At 38.6% G+C, this 15,133-nt stretch overlaps 1 protein-coding gene across 2 annotated transcripts in view; it reads right to left on the bottom strand.

Annotated features, from left to right (window-relative positions):
* The window catches only part of PIP5K1B (phosphatidylinositol-4-phosphate 5-kinase type 1 beta), a 326,134-nt gene that overhangs the window by 197,092 nt on the left and 113,909 nt on the right, over positions 1–15,133 (bottom strand). The gene's annotated exons all lie outside the window — the stretch shown is intronic.

The raw sequence follows: 15,133 nt of genomic DNA, 5'->3' as shown, positions 1-15,133 counted from the left end.
CCTCACTTATCGCGGGTATTACGTTCTAGACCCCCCTACAATAGGTGAAAATCTGTGAAGTAGGAACCTTACATTTATTTTAGTATCTATATATATTTTAAGGCTTTATAAACCCTTCCCACACACTTATAAACCATTACCAGTCCCTTAACCATTCCCACACCCTTAACCTTTTCCACACTTTTATAAACATATTCTATACTCTTAATCCTACGTAACCATTTTTTTTTCTAAATTTTATTTTTTGGTTTTTCAATTACAGTTGTCCCATTTTTCCCCCATTGCTCCCCCCTCCCAGCCCATCCCTTCTCCCACAATCATATCCCTCCCCGTTGCCCATGTCCATGAGTCATTCATACACGTTCCTTGACTAGACCCTTCCCTTACTTATCTCCCTTCTCTCCCTCCCCCCTCCCCCCTACTGACTACTATTCTAGTCTTTGCCTGTTTAGTTCATTTGTTTGTGTTGCTCTTTAGTTTCCTGTATTAGGTGATATCATATGGTATTTTGCTTTCTTTGCCTGGCTTATTTCACTAAGCATAATTCATTCTAGTTCCATCCATGTAATCCTACGTAACTTTAACAACATACATATACAGTACCACAAAATCCTACGATATAGTGAAAAGTCCGTGATAAATAATTAAATATAATATTTTTTAAAATCCTGCGATACAGTGAGGCCACAATAAGTGAACCACAATATAGAGAGGGACTACTGTACATACAATGCTATTGGTTAAAACTAAAATAAAGTAAAGGATGTGTGTGAAGGAAAAACAAAGGTGGGGAGAACAGGATGAAGCCAGCAATATGGGCTACGCATAGAATGTAAACCGCGTGACTCTGTACTCTTTGATTTCACTGAGATCCTTAGTGGTCACAGCAAATGAAATGATCAGTCACCTAAATGTCCAATGTCCATAAGTTAGAGCAAACCAGTTGCTCAAAGGAACCACAGGTATCAGGGGATTGAAGGCAGAGCAGAAATTTCTCCTGTGGGTCTTCATAAAGGAGACCCTCTATGGTGTGTGGACAATTTTTCACTATTCTCCCTGTGGTACATCAATTGCGATTTTCATGAGGGTTGTTTAGATGATACACCTCCAAGAACAGTTCAACAAACCTTCCTTGCTATAATAATGTTTTTATACAGAAGAGATACTTACTCATGATAACCAATTTTAAAATACAGAGACATAAAAACTAAAAATGATAGACCCACTGCATCTCCCCACCCCAAGATAACTATTGTTAAGTTTGTTGCATATCCTTCCAGAATTCCCCCTGTGCTTGTTTACACACACACCTACTTTTTCTGTTTACTCTTACCAATGTTTCAGATTTTTTCAAATCTATATATCTATCTCACTTTTAAATAATTGTAATATATTCCACAAGATGGACAGAGCATCATTTAATCAACCACTCCCTTCTGAATGAACATGCAGACTCTTTCTGGGTTTGGCTACCATAAACAGAGCAGGAATAAACAGCCTTATTCAAATGTCTTTAAAATTTTAGTACTTTCATTTCTGTGGAAAAGAATCCTGGAAGTTGGGCCAGACTTGATAAGTGCATTAACTGTTTGAAGGACCACAGCTATAAAGGTTGGAACAATCTGTCCAATGGTGTGTGAAGAGCACCTGCTTATTGACATATGTATCAGCACTTGATGTTGGCCATCTTTAAAATGTTTGCCAGCCTGATGGGCAGATCATGGTATCTCAGTCGTTTTAATTCTCGTTCCATCGCTGCTAATGGGGCTGATTCTTTTCACAGGTTTACTGGTGATTTATATTTCCAGTTCATGCCCTTTGCCTATTTTATACTGTGCTGTTTATCTTTTTTCTTTTACAACCAATTTGCAATATGTCCTAGTTTATTAAACACTAACTCTGTCATATGAATTGTAAGCTACTGTTAATCTTTTTTTTTTTTTTTTTAGGTTGAAAGTATTAATTTCCTAGTTTTAATTATTCAGTAGAAATTAATAAGATGTAACTACTGTTAATCTTTTGGCTTAATTTATGTTGTCTTGTCAGGTAGACATTTTTAATCTGCTAATTTTCCCTTTATAGATTGTGGATTTACTATCTTACCTGGGAGAATTTGCCCTAAGCTGATGTTATACAAGTATTCTCCTGTATTTTCTTCTAATATATTTACAGTTCCATTTTAAACATTAGGTCTTTATTTCTAATGGAACCTAACCTCATCTTCACTCAAATAGAAAACTAATTGCCCCAATATGATCTTCCTTATAATCTATCTTTTCCTCACTAGAAAGGCATGCCACCTTTGGTATATATTATCGATACTTTTTCCTACATACTTCAATCTATTTCTGGACTTTTTACTGTGTCCAAAAGATTTGCTTATTGATTCCTGAGCTCACATCACATTATTTTAGATGCAGTAGTATGACAGTATACTTTGATATCTATTGGCGCACATTCCCCATATCATGTTTTCTTCCAAGTTCAGTAAGTTTCTCACATTTATATTTTTAGATGGACTTTAAAATCATATCAATTTATCTGAAAATAGGTCCCACATCCAAGCTGGGTTTCTGACTGGAGTTATATTTAAGTTGTACATTAATTTGGTAGGATCATTCTTTTTTGGAATTATGAGTGTTTCTTATTCAAAACAGGTATAGCTCCACATTTCTAGAAATATTATATCTTTTACTACCATCTTACCTTTTTCCATTTGTCTTGTGTCTTACTGAATTCATTCTCAAATATTTTAGTTTGTCACTCTTTTAAATAGGGAATTTTATATTTGCCTTTCTAACCAGTTATTAACTCACGGAAAGAAAAACAATTGGGTTTCACCTATTATATTTCACCTAGTCATTTTACCAAAACCACTTATAGGATCTTTAAAAGATTTTAAGTAGAATCTTAATCACATCACCTGCAATATTTATACAGCTTATTTCTGTGCCTTTTCCTATTGCATTCACTGACTTTCTACAATGATGTTGAGTAACAGGTGCAGGGCCTGGCATTTATAACATAATCCTGCAGTAGTCACCACCCAACATCATGCTTTTGTTTGTTTGATAGCATAGTAGGTTCTTTCTGCTACATCCAATTTAATTTTTTTATTAGGAACACATTAAATTATATATTGTTCTTTATTCTGTTGTGTCAATATGTAACATTGAGAGATTTTATAATGCAAAATCATACTTACATTTCTAGAATAAACCCTAACTTGGGTTTAATTTGCTAGCATTTTAAAAAGGGTGTTCTCTTGGTCGAAATTAAATGATTGTTGTCCCATCTTTATTAGGCTTTGGCATTAGGAATTAACACTTTTCATAAAGTTGGAAGGCTTTCTCTCTTTATATACACTCAGATTTTTTACAATTATTACTTTGTTGGAATTTATAACCTCTCTTTGGAATGAATTTTAGTAATCTATACATTTTTAAGAAAACTATCAATTTTCTTTAGATTTTTAAATTTGTTGCCATAAAGTTGCATATAATATTTCCTACTGAATCCTTTAAATCCTTTTAGGATCTAAGTAATGTCTTTCCGCTGATTTCTGATTTTTTTTGTGTGTACACATGTATATGCATTATAAGTAGTGTATATGGGTGTATTATATGTATGCATACACATATTCTTAATGTTGTATATATAACTTATTTTTTTCTTCATTACTCGGATTTTCTTTGTTTTGTGGTCATTCCCATTAATATAGCTTTTACTGACAATAATATTTTCTTTTGACTTATCTTATAAATTTCTTAGATGCAATACTTAGCCAAAGCATTTAAGCTAGAAAGTATGTCTGACTATATTAACCATTTCTCTGTAAGTTTTGTTGTAAAATGTTCTGCTTAATCAATTGCCAGATAATTTGTCATTTTGGATTTGATCTTCACTTTGATCCAGAAATCATCTACAAAAGAGTTTCATAATTTCAAGTATTTACAATTTAATTATTATTCTTTCATTGCCCATTTCTTGTTTTACTACCCTGGGATCACAAAATAGGATGAATAAAACAATCTTTTTTCTTTCCAAATTCATTAAGTTTTTTCCCTGTGGCCATAAAAGACATAAGAAAAAAATGTGTATTTTCTGTTTATATTGTACAAAAACACTAGATAATACCACTCTATACCACTGTATACTTAAACTATGGAAGAATACATTACAATTCCCTAATATGATTATGTCTTTATCATATTCTCCCATGTTTCTACTTTTTGTTTTTTGCCTCAGATTTACATAAATATGTATGTAAAGGATAGGCATATAATAGTTTCCTTGTGAATTGTACTCTTTATCCTTAGAAGTAGCTTCTTTTATTTAATAATTTAAGTCTTGGGTTCCATCTAAGTTGATGCTAATATCCTTGACAAGTTGATGCTTGACATATCCTTGTCCATTTCTTTAATCTTCAACTTTTTTAGTTGTCATTTTGTTTTAGCTGTGATCCTTAAAAATAGCTTAAAACTGGGTTTTATTTAGTTATTACCAATCTAAGAGTCTTTATCATTTTAAAGGGTACTTCAACAAATTCACATCTATTGTGATAAGATTTTTTTGGTTTGCTCCCATTGTATCTGTTACTATTAAATTACATTTATTGTTACTGCATTTATTTATTCATTCCTTTTTTGCTGGGTTAATCAATTTATAATTCCATTTTCTTCCGAGTAATTAAATAATTTTATTTAAAAATATTTGTTCAGTTATCTATTTTTAAATCACTAAATCTATATTTTCTACTAAATAAGATAACCACTGTCCCCACAACCCAGACATTTTCCCCTTGACCTACAGCAGAAGACATAAAGACTTGCCACCCAGATCGCCCTTGCAGGAGCAGAAGATGCTCACCACTGAGAACATGGCCAGCAGACACTTCCAGCTGCTTAGGATCTGCTTTTGCAGAGAGCCAGCTCACCCCAAGTCACAGCCTCCCTGGGCAGCCACGTGCTGTGAATGAATGATGGGGCAGCTCCCCACCAAGCTGGCCCCAGATTGTGGGTCCTATATGGGAGTTTGCCTTCTCCCTCTACGTGCCCAGCCATGCTTCCTTCCTCCTCCTTTCTCAGGTTGTATTAGCCTTCAAACTCTGTGGCTTACAAAAAAAAAAAAAAAAAAAGAAAGAAATTTATTCTCTCACAGTTATGAGGCTAGAACCAAAATCAAGGCGTCAGCAGGACCGCGCTCACCCTGAACCTCTGCATAGAATCCTTCCTTGCCTCTTTCTAGCTTCCGGTGGTGGCTATTGACCCTTTGCATTCCTTAGTTTGTGGCTGCATCACTCCAATCTCTGTCTCTGCTGTCACACAGAGTTCTCCTAGTGTGTCTCTGTCTTCACATGGCATTTTCCTCTTCCTATAAGGACACCAGTCATATCAGATTAGGACCCAACCTAATGACCTTATTTTAACTTGATTATATCTGCAAAGACTCATTTCCAAATAAGGTCATGTTCATAAGAGGGGGATTAGGACTTCAACATATTTTGGGGGGGACATATTCATATATATTTTGACCCCTAATAAATGTCTTATGCTCAAACTCTATCTCAGTGCCTGCTTCCAGAGAGCCCAAGCCATGCCATCTGTTCTATCTTCTTGTTCACAAGAGAAAATATTTGAAATACTTTTACTCTCTCACTGGCAGCTCCTCTACAAACTTCAAATAGCTCCTCTTAGTCAACATGGCTCTGCTGTTTCAAGAAATCTTAATTAATAATTTGTAGTTCGCAGTCACATTATCATCATTTATTTAGACTCAACCATAAGTTTTATAAGGTTCTTTGCTCATCACTGTTTCTTTGGCTCTTCATCTTACCCTATCCTGACACCTTTGTTCTGATTCAATTTTTATTTGGTTCAATCGTTTCCTTAGAAGTGACACATGGATGGTCCACTCTGAGTCACTCCACACCCATACCCATGCCCAGTATTACTCCAATGTCTTCTTTTCTCCTTATATATGACTAGATCTCTTGGTTGGTGCAGGATTCTGGCTCACAGTCCTCTCCTTTCATCTCTATTAGTATAGTACTGCTGTCTTCTTGCTTCTTGGCTTACAGCTGAGTAGTTTCAAGCTACTCTAATGCTCCTGTGTTGGCAACTAATTGGTTTTCTCTATCTAGAAACCTATAGAAGTTTTCCCTTTTTTAACACAGCTTAAAAACTCCATAAGGATATATATGTCTTTTTTCATTAATCCTGCCCTGTAGGGGGAAACTGACAAGAAGTTATTACATGGAAATCTGAAGAGTTGACTTAAACCATGCATAATATTTAGACTAGCTAGATGAGGAATGAAGAGAATGTGTATCCTTAAGGCAGTCTTTCATGAATATTGCTTCTCATAACCAACTTTTGATAAGAATTGGATAGTGGAGTGCTGGAAGTTATAGTCTCTGGCAAGATCCTGGAATGTAGAAATTCTAGTGGCCAAGTAAGGGCATAATCATAAGACTCAGATCTCCTTGGGAAATGTATTAATATGTAATCTAACACAAGACTCCCAGTATGGACTTATTTTCTTAAATTATTTCTGACATTAAATGGAGCCAACTTGTGGTGTCATGGTTACCCTGTTGAGACATCAGCTCAGCCAAAATTAACATATGCTAAGAAATGATAGATTTTAAAAATATTTTATTGCTTATCTATCGTTTCTGGTATTTAATGTCTGAATTCTGTAAGCTTCAAAAAGAAATAACTTACAGTATTTCATATCTCTCTATATTTCTGTGCTTTCACTCAATTTAAGGAAGATACTATCATTTATTAAGTAACAACTATGTGTGAGATGTATCAATTATACAATCTCATTTAATTTTGTAAATGATCCCTTGTCATTCTCCAATTTCTCTTGTACTGTTTTGACATTATAATGAATTGTCCTATAATATCCATGGGATGTAATCAGTTTAGATTTTGCCAAGGCTCTTGCTATGAGGCTAGTTTGCAGAAGTGCAGCCCTCAGGAGGCAAATGAACATAGGGGACCCCGCCACCCTCGCCGCATCACTCAGCCTGGCTTTGCTGTTCTCTGTACCAATTCTGTGTATCAGAACCACCTGGTGAGCTTTTTCAAAATTCATATTCTTGGGCCATGCACCAAAAACAACTAAATCACTACCTCTGTATGTTGGGCCGGGGGAATCGGTATTTTCAGCATGCTTCATAGGCGTGGGATCATCTAAGCTATTGTGACTAGTAAAGGCAATAAAGATGTTTTTATCACTTTCAAAGAGTTGTCAGGATCCAGTAGAGAAAACAGAAACTATTCTGAGTGTGTTATAGAGAGGGAATTTAATACATGGAATCAGTTATAAAAGTGATGGGTGAGCTGAAAATCCAAGCAAAAGATGATGGAATGCAGAGATTAACATCAGCAGGGAGCCACTACTGCTTTTTGAGTTAGAGGCACACTAAGAGGAGAACCTGGTAATAGACCTCGAAAGCTGGAGGTATCTGATAAAATAACACTGAATGCCAACTGTAACTGGAAAAAAAAAATGCTGGAGGTATCTGTTGGGTCCGGAACATCTTAGTGAGGATTGACTGGCAGAACTTGGGACTACAGAAAGAGGAGTATGTTTGAAGGCACGGAGAAGACTATCATTGTTGGAGACACCACCCAAGACAGAGAGAGTGGGGACAACACCTGGATTCTCCCTTACCCCCTCTACACACCAATCCCCATCTATGGCTTCCATCTGACATGAGGAGCCTGAGAAATGCATCTGCTAGGGGATGACTGCCCTGTGATACAGAACAGGAGAGGGGCGAGGAATGGCTCCGAGGACAAACAGGCCAACGATGGCTCATAGAATGAGCTATGAAACTGTAATGAAAGTGGAAAAGCAGATATGAGCTAACACATACACCAGAAACACAAGTCTCAAAGGAAATGTGAATTGGGAGGTAGGTTAGGAGCTGGTGCAAACATTTATATGTTTGTGACGGGCAATTTTTGAAGAGCTTAAATAGATCACTGCAAAGTAGCTAGGGTTTACTGCAGCCTCCTCATTAAGTGAAGGAGTGAGGCTGTGATTTGGGATAATTTGCCTGGGGTCAAGTCAGAGGTGGCAGGGGTGAGATTTGATTTAGAGTTGTCTGACTCTTTCTCCCATACTGCACTCACTTTTCTAGTTATTTGACAAAAACAATAAGATTATCTAATAAATATTGCAGTGCATTTTTAAACCCATAAATGGAATCAAAAGGTTAGTCAACAATATTAATTTACATAATTATTTCCTGTAAAGCTTGTCTTACATCAGTGATTCTCAACCTAAAGGACATTTATGAATTTACAAGGTGGTAGGGGGGATTTTAAAAACTCTGTAGTTAGTTACCAAAAGCTTTAGAGACATTGCACTTGGGGCCATACTCAAGTTGCTCAGCAGCAACCCCTTCAACCTCTAATTCTCCAGGCTACACGTGGTAACATTTCCTAGGATATCTCCCAATAAATAAACTAATTAAAAAATAATTTTGGCCTTGGCCATAGCTGAATGTTAATGTTAATCATTTATGGTTAAATTATGTTCTTCTGAGTTCATTTCCATTGTCTGCCAGCATATTAATTCACTCTTTCATACATTAAACAAACATTTATTGAGCCTTATGTGTCAGGCAATGGTCCTGGAGCCATGATGGCAAAGACAGATCCTAGTCTTCAAAGAAGTCACATCAAAGGAATTAAGCAGTACAAATGGATAGTTACAGAATAGTTACAGGATGTAAAGTACAGCATTGGGGCTACAGTCAATACTATTGCTGTTTTTTTAAAATTGAATTTATTGGGGTGACATTGCTTAATAAAATTATATAGGTTTCCAGTGTACAATTCTATAAGACATCATCTGTAGATTGCATTGTATATTCACCACCCCAGTTGCTAACACGGTAATAACTATGTATGGTGCCAGGTGGGTACTGGAAATACTGGGGAGAACACTTTGTAAAGTATATAATTGTCTAGCCACTATGCTGTACATCTGAAACTAACACACAATAATATTGAATATAAACTGTAATTGAAAAATTTTGAAAATGAGACAAAAAGAACAAAGTCCCATCAACAGGAGAGGTAGACGTGGAGACAGTTACAGTACAAGGTGACATGTGCTTTACTCTGGGTTCTTGGAGGAGAAACTGCCCAAGTCTGCCTGTGGGAATCATGGAAAATGTCATTTATGAGGAACACTGAAAATGGACTTAGGGAAGTTTTCCCAGGACACAAGGTTGAGAGGTAGAAGAGGAGAAAATGCCAGACAGCCTGGCTGCTTGCTTAAAGAAAGACCCATTGGCATAAAGAAGTCTTTTATATTAAGTTTTCATGGGTGTGCTCTGAGATATAAATTTTGTATTTTAAGAATTTACCCAGAAGCAGCCCAAGGTTTAGAATATTACTTAAGAGGTTACAGAGTTCTGGATGGCACATTCCACCTATGAGCATAAGTCTCTGTTCAAATCTTTGCCTGAATAAAAACACATTTGTGAAAATTTATATGGATTCATGAAAACCTAGAAAGCCATTCTTAGGAAAATGTCAGCCTTGTGAACAGCTCTGCTGGGGAGGCAAGGATCATTCGGTCCTCCCAGTGTGCGTCACGGAAGATTTGCTGTCTTTTAAAGTGGTTTTGGCAATAAACAACAAAACAGCAGGAAAAATCTAAGGCTTAAAAATGCGATGGCTTATTTTCTAAGTCTGAAATAGAAGCAACAAAAATACAACAAGCTGAAAAAATCCTTGACGTAGTTTCCAAGGTATAAATATGTATATTTTTCAGACCAGAAAAAAATTTCCATTGTGTTAAGAAATCATAGGCTCAGATTTATTTCCTTAAAATATCTTCATAGACTCTCAATAAAATGCAGAAAAGATGCATATTAAATATTTGAACAGTGGAAGACACCTATATGCACGTATGTTTAGACACATGGGCAGTTACACATTTGTGTGCTCAGAAGCTATAAAAATAGTACCACGGTGCTCCTATAGTCAACATAAAGCTTCCCTGTTCTTACTGATGAAGTCAATTTACATGAGGTTTCATGTCATGCATCTAATATTTATATAGCCAAGCTACTGCCCAAACCAATTCCAAATGATGGCACCTGCTCACTGTGAATCCAAATGGAGACCAATCAAAACAATTTGCTGGGTTCTTACACTCTCTCATAAAGCACACTCATCAACTTGCAGAATGGTTCTCCCAAAGTGAATAAACAGAATAGCTATAAATAGCAATGACAAAAGGCTCAGCATAAAATGAACCACTTGTAATTCATTTTCCCAACAAATGCTATGTTAAAAGAATTCATAAGTCCTTGCAAACCAAGCCTTCACTGCAAACATTAGAAGAAAGTAGCTCGTGAAAACAACTGAGGGATGTGTTGCTTTTAGACCAGTGTAACTCACAGCCTTTCCTGAAAACACCATTATCGCACAATCTTCTGCTGCCCCAATTTTCACTATAAACACACAAAGACACTTGCATGTGTTTGTGTGTTTGTGGTGCAAAGGCTGGAAGGTGGCGGAAGAAAGCTGAAAGTCGGCAGAGTAAATACATCTATGGCCATAAGACCTAGTCTTCCATTGGGCATGTGGGAAAAGGATCTAAGAAGACTTAACAGTTACTTTTTTATCTTTTCCCAGAGATGTCAGGAATAATCACTAAAGACCTCACAGTAAAGGTGAACTCTTTGTCTCTATATAATGCTCAGTTTTTTTGTTTTCCCAGATTATGCCAGATATCTGACATAAGGGAGACTTCACAATATTTTATTTTTACTACATTGTAAAATTGTCTTATTTTTAAAATTTATCAGATTATGCTTTCTGTCCACATTTTATTTCTCAACTATTTTCCTTTTTTTTTTCTCTGCTAAGAGTACTCCTAAGAATTAATCATTATTACGATAATAATAGATGTGTAAACTGTATGCAAATTAAAGCCAGTTAATGACTGGCAGAAAAATGTTCGGACTCAGATGCAAATAACAAAATCTATTTTGTTTTGTTCCTGCAGCAGTTCGCAAAGCATTTTTGCGCCTATTACATCTTCTTTTGAGAAAGCCAGAGCAACACAGATCTTCTGTATGCCCCAAATACAAAGGGTAGCAGTTAGTTTACCCCAAAGAACGTCCTCTGAGCCAGATGTTCAGGGGCTGCATGTCTGTGGGGACGTCTGAAAAAACACAGCGAAGGGTAGGTAAGAGTACAGAAGAAATGCACTGGCTAGACGGGATGGAGATGCTGAATAGTAGGAAAAGATTGAGCAGGAGAAAAATTCTGTACAACCTAACTTTTTCTACATTTCTGGAGTAATAACTTAATTGTCAACAAATACTAAAAAGTGGCTTCAAACAAATATAAATGTCTAAATAGAGCGAAAACAGTAATGAGATGACCACTTATGACCTAGCCTCACCCAAAAGGACATTCATTCACTGAAGCATTCAGGCCAGCTCTCCTCTGCTCCTTAGTGTAAGGTTCTTTGGGGAAACAACAATGAATCAACTGGGCTCTGTTGTCAAGGTGCTTAAAAGAGAAGCCAGAATACAGACACAGGGAATAATGGGAAAGTCTTTAACAGGATTAGGAGTTAATACCTTTTGCTTGGCTTCACCTCTAACAAGTATTCACTTATCACAGTCAGGGCGCTTACATGGAATGTTACCAAAAAATGCAATAAAAAAATTTAAAAGTCCAGGAGAACATACATCATTAATCACTGATATGAAATTTCATTTCCCAAGTGTTTGATATGTGCTTGGCTCTGTACAGGTTTGAGAGCTGCTGTCAACAAACCAACCATTTAATGGGAGAATCAAGACTGAAGGGAGTTGTTCAGAGGGGAGGGAGGTGACAGAGGCCTAGAGTAAGCAGTCCTGAGGGAAGGGTGAGGTGCAGGAAGGTAGCAGGAAGTGACTGGTGTGCCTGGGAAAGATACCCCTGGTGAGAGAGGAAAATTATTCTGACCCAATAATGGCAAATCAAGTTGGAGACAGTGATTAGTCCCAGGCTAGGTGAACTTGGGAGCCAACTACGGATGACAAATTAGGGAACATCTGATGAAGGCTGATAAGAGGGTTAAAGATACTATTGTTTAATAGGAGACAAGATGAAACTGGAAGGGAAGACCAGATCGAAAGAGTGAATCTAGCAGCTGCTGCACGGGTCATAATGCCGAGGACCTAGAAGTCCAAGGTCAAGCTGACATGGTGTGAGAAACGCTCACAATAAAACACTGGGACACAGGACTTCAGCAGCAAAGCAAGGCGTTTATTCATGAGTCTGCAGAGTTGGGTTCACAGCTAGCCAGGGGCATGCGCCCATGAAGTAGACAAAGAAAACCAGTTTTATACTAATGCGATTAGCTCCCCCTCCCTAACACAATTAGCTCCCCTTCCCTTCTGCTTCTCTCCCATTTCTCCATTATTGGTTAATCCGGGTTCACAATAACGCAATTAACTACTTAACTAACGGTGTGATTAACTAAAGGTAATCTAGTTACAGGTCTATCGCCAACTTATTTGCAAAGTTATCTAACTACACCTTCCCATTTCTCTGTGTTTGGTGATGACAATCTTCTTCTTTTTGATCCCAGAGATATGTGTGAGGAGCTGTGGAATGTCATTTCCTCACCGCTTTTCCATGATTCATCTGTTAATTATCTCCTACTGGTTTGAGAGTCACTGGCTTCCTTATCCCTTAAGTGGAGAGGAAGGAGCCCTTCGTGGTAATGACAGCAAAATCTTCCTCAGAGGCTGGGCACCCGCTGGCTCTAAGGGAATATGGGGTTACCTCCAAGGTTCACTAACTACAGAAGATCAGAGGTGGTGCCCTCACCACATCCATGTCAACCTCAAAGTGAACTGAGGAGGGATAAGGGACCCAGGCTGCAACACCACATTATCCACATGGAGAGCTCTTCTACAATACAGTGACTGGGTGGGTCAAGAGACATTGGACCTTGGACTTGTCATGTCAGGTAGAGTCACAGAAGAGTAGATCGAAGAACTAACATTTAATCAGATGGGAGAAAGATGCTCAAAGCTCCACATTTCCAAACAGATAAACAAAGATGGTACTATTGCCTGGCATCCTTTCAGCCCTATAAATGTCACCATGCTCCTTAGCTAGCAGCTGGGGTTGGGAGGGTTCCTGTGTCTTAATAACACATCCACCATTCACTTAAGTGCTTGGCAGGGGTTCTAATCCTTACAGCCAAACTCTCCTAGCGAAGACAAGCTGCCATAGACTTAACTGAGATCATCACCTTCTCCACCTGCCACCCTCTCCTCTGAGCCACGCCCTAATGGGAAAGATGGTGACAATGTGGTGGTCACTGAATGGGCCCCAGAGTCAGACTTCCCTGCTTCACCAGCTGGATGGCCTCCTGAAGTCATTCCTCATCTGAGAAATGGTGGAAATAATGTACCTCTCTCACAGGGCAGTTGTGAGGAGTCAGCAATATGTGAAGTACTTACAGTGTCCCTGGCACACAGTGTACACTCCATAAATTTGGCATTATCATCATCATCATCATCATCCCAATCATCATCACCACCAGCTACTCTCACCAGCAAGAGCATGTGAGACAGAGTGGATCCTTCTCTTCTCTGCTTCCAAACTTCCTGTGGCCACAGAGGAGACTTGGAGCATTCAAGGCCCTGCCCAGCCTGTGCTCACTGTTCCCCTGCAGACACTTGTCCTCCCTCACTGAGGTGGAAGGTGCCTCTCCACACACCGCGCCCTGTGCCTCATGGGCTCCCTCTCACATTTCAGGAGAGCGTGCCCTTCCACAGCATGGTGGTTTCTCAACAGTCCCACGCCTGTTCCTACAGTGTTTGTTCAACTTGAAACAGCTTCTCCATGACCCTGTGTATCAGTCAAGTGTCTCTGCTCTGTGAGGACATCCTTGCTTCCTTCCATCCTGGAAAAACACAGTGCCTTCATAACCCTCCATCAACCACTTACATTCTGGTGTTTACGTGACCCCAGACTGAGGGCATTTGCTCTCAGTTCTGTCAACAGTAATTATTATGACTGATGTATATGGAGCATGCCTTTGTGCCAGGCACTGTTATAAGGACTACCTCAATTAATTCATTTAGTTCAACCAATAACTCCAAGTAACAGGTTTCTGTTATCCTCATTTTATAGATGAGAAAACAGAGGCACAGAGAGGTTAAATAACTTGCCTGAGTTCACATGGTTAGTAAGTGGCAGAACCAGGATGTGAGTGCACAAGCTGTCCTTATCCAGAGTACGGTTCTTAACCAGTCTGTCAATACTGCCTAGCTAGGACTTTGCTTATTGCCTTAAGTTGCCTACCCGACAATCTCCACATCTTGCCTGCTGCTTCACAGAAGGGTGAAGGATCCCTTCCTTTGCTGCCTTTTTCACCAGAGATGCATGAGCACCGATTCCCACGCTCTCATCTCTTCTCTAATGCACAGCTAAGGTGTGTTTAGTGTCCCCTCCAACACACACCTCTCTGGAGCCCTCTCTCCATCATGTATCATTTTACCTGGATTGTCACCCTCCTTCTCTCATCTGGCTCTTTACCTTCAGAATATGGACATGTCAGCTCCTTCCTGAGACCCTTTCTCCTGACACCTCTCCTTCACACTGACGTTCCCCTCTGGCTGCAACCTTGTCTTGCTCCTCATACACTGAAGGTCAAATCCTCCAAAGACTAGTGTCTGCTCCCTGCCTTCACTCCCACCTCTTCCACTCATTTTTGGACACACAGCAATCTGGCCTCCCCCATAACCAGCCCAAGTTCACAAGTGGACTCCTTGTTGCTTTAGCAACACAGTTTCATTCATTACCTTCCGGGACTTCTCTGAGGCACTGACCTGAGAGTACCCAGCACACAGTAGGCACTCACATTGAATGGACAATGACCAGTCCTCCTTCCCTAAGAGTCCCTCTTCCCTTGGCTACCCTGCATGGTCAACACCATCATTTGCCTACCTCCAATCCCTTCCCTCATGTTCATTCCTAACAGTAGCCTGATTTTGTTTGGAGAGGCAATGTGCTCAGTGAAATAAACAAACAAACAAACAAAAAACCCTCTTATTCCCAGATGTTCAGGAATGAGATGT

The sequence above is a fragment of the Furipterus horrens genome, unplaced genomic scaffold (assembly GCF_987537825.1).
Source record: "Furipterus horrens unplaced genomic scaffold, mFurHor1.1.pri manual_scaffold_4, whole genome shotgun sequence".
In the NCBI taxonomy this organism is placed as follows: Eukaryota; Metazoa; Chordata; class Mammalia; order Chiroptera; family Furipteridae; genus Furipterus; species Furipterus horrens.
The sequence above is the reverse complement of the archived record's forward strand: the minus strand, read 5'-3'. Positions and strand labels throughout refer to the sequence as shown.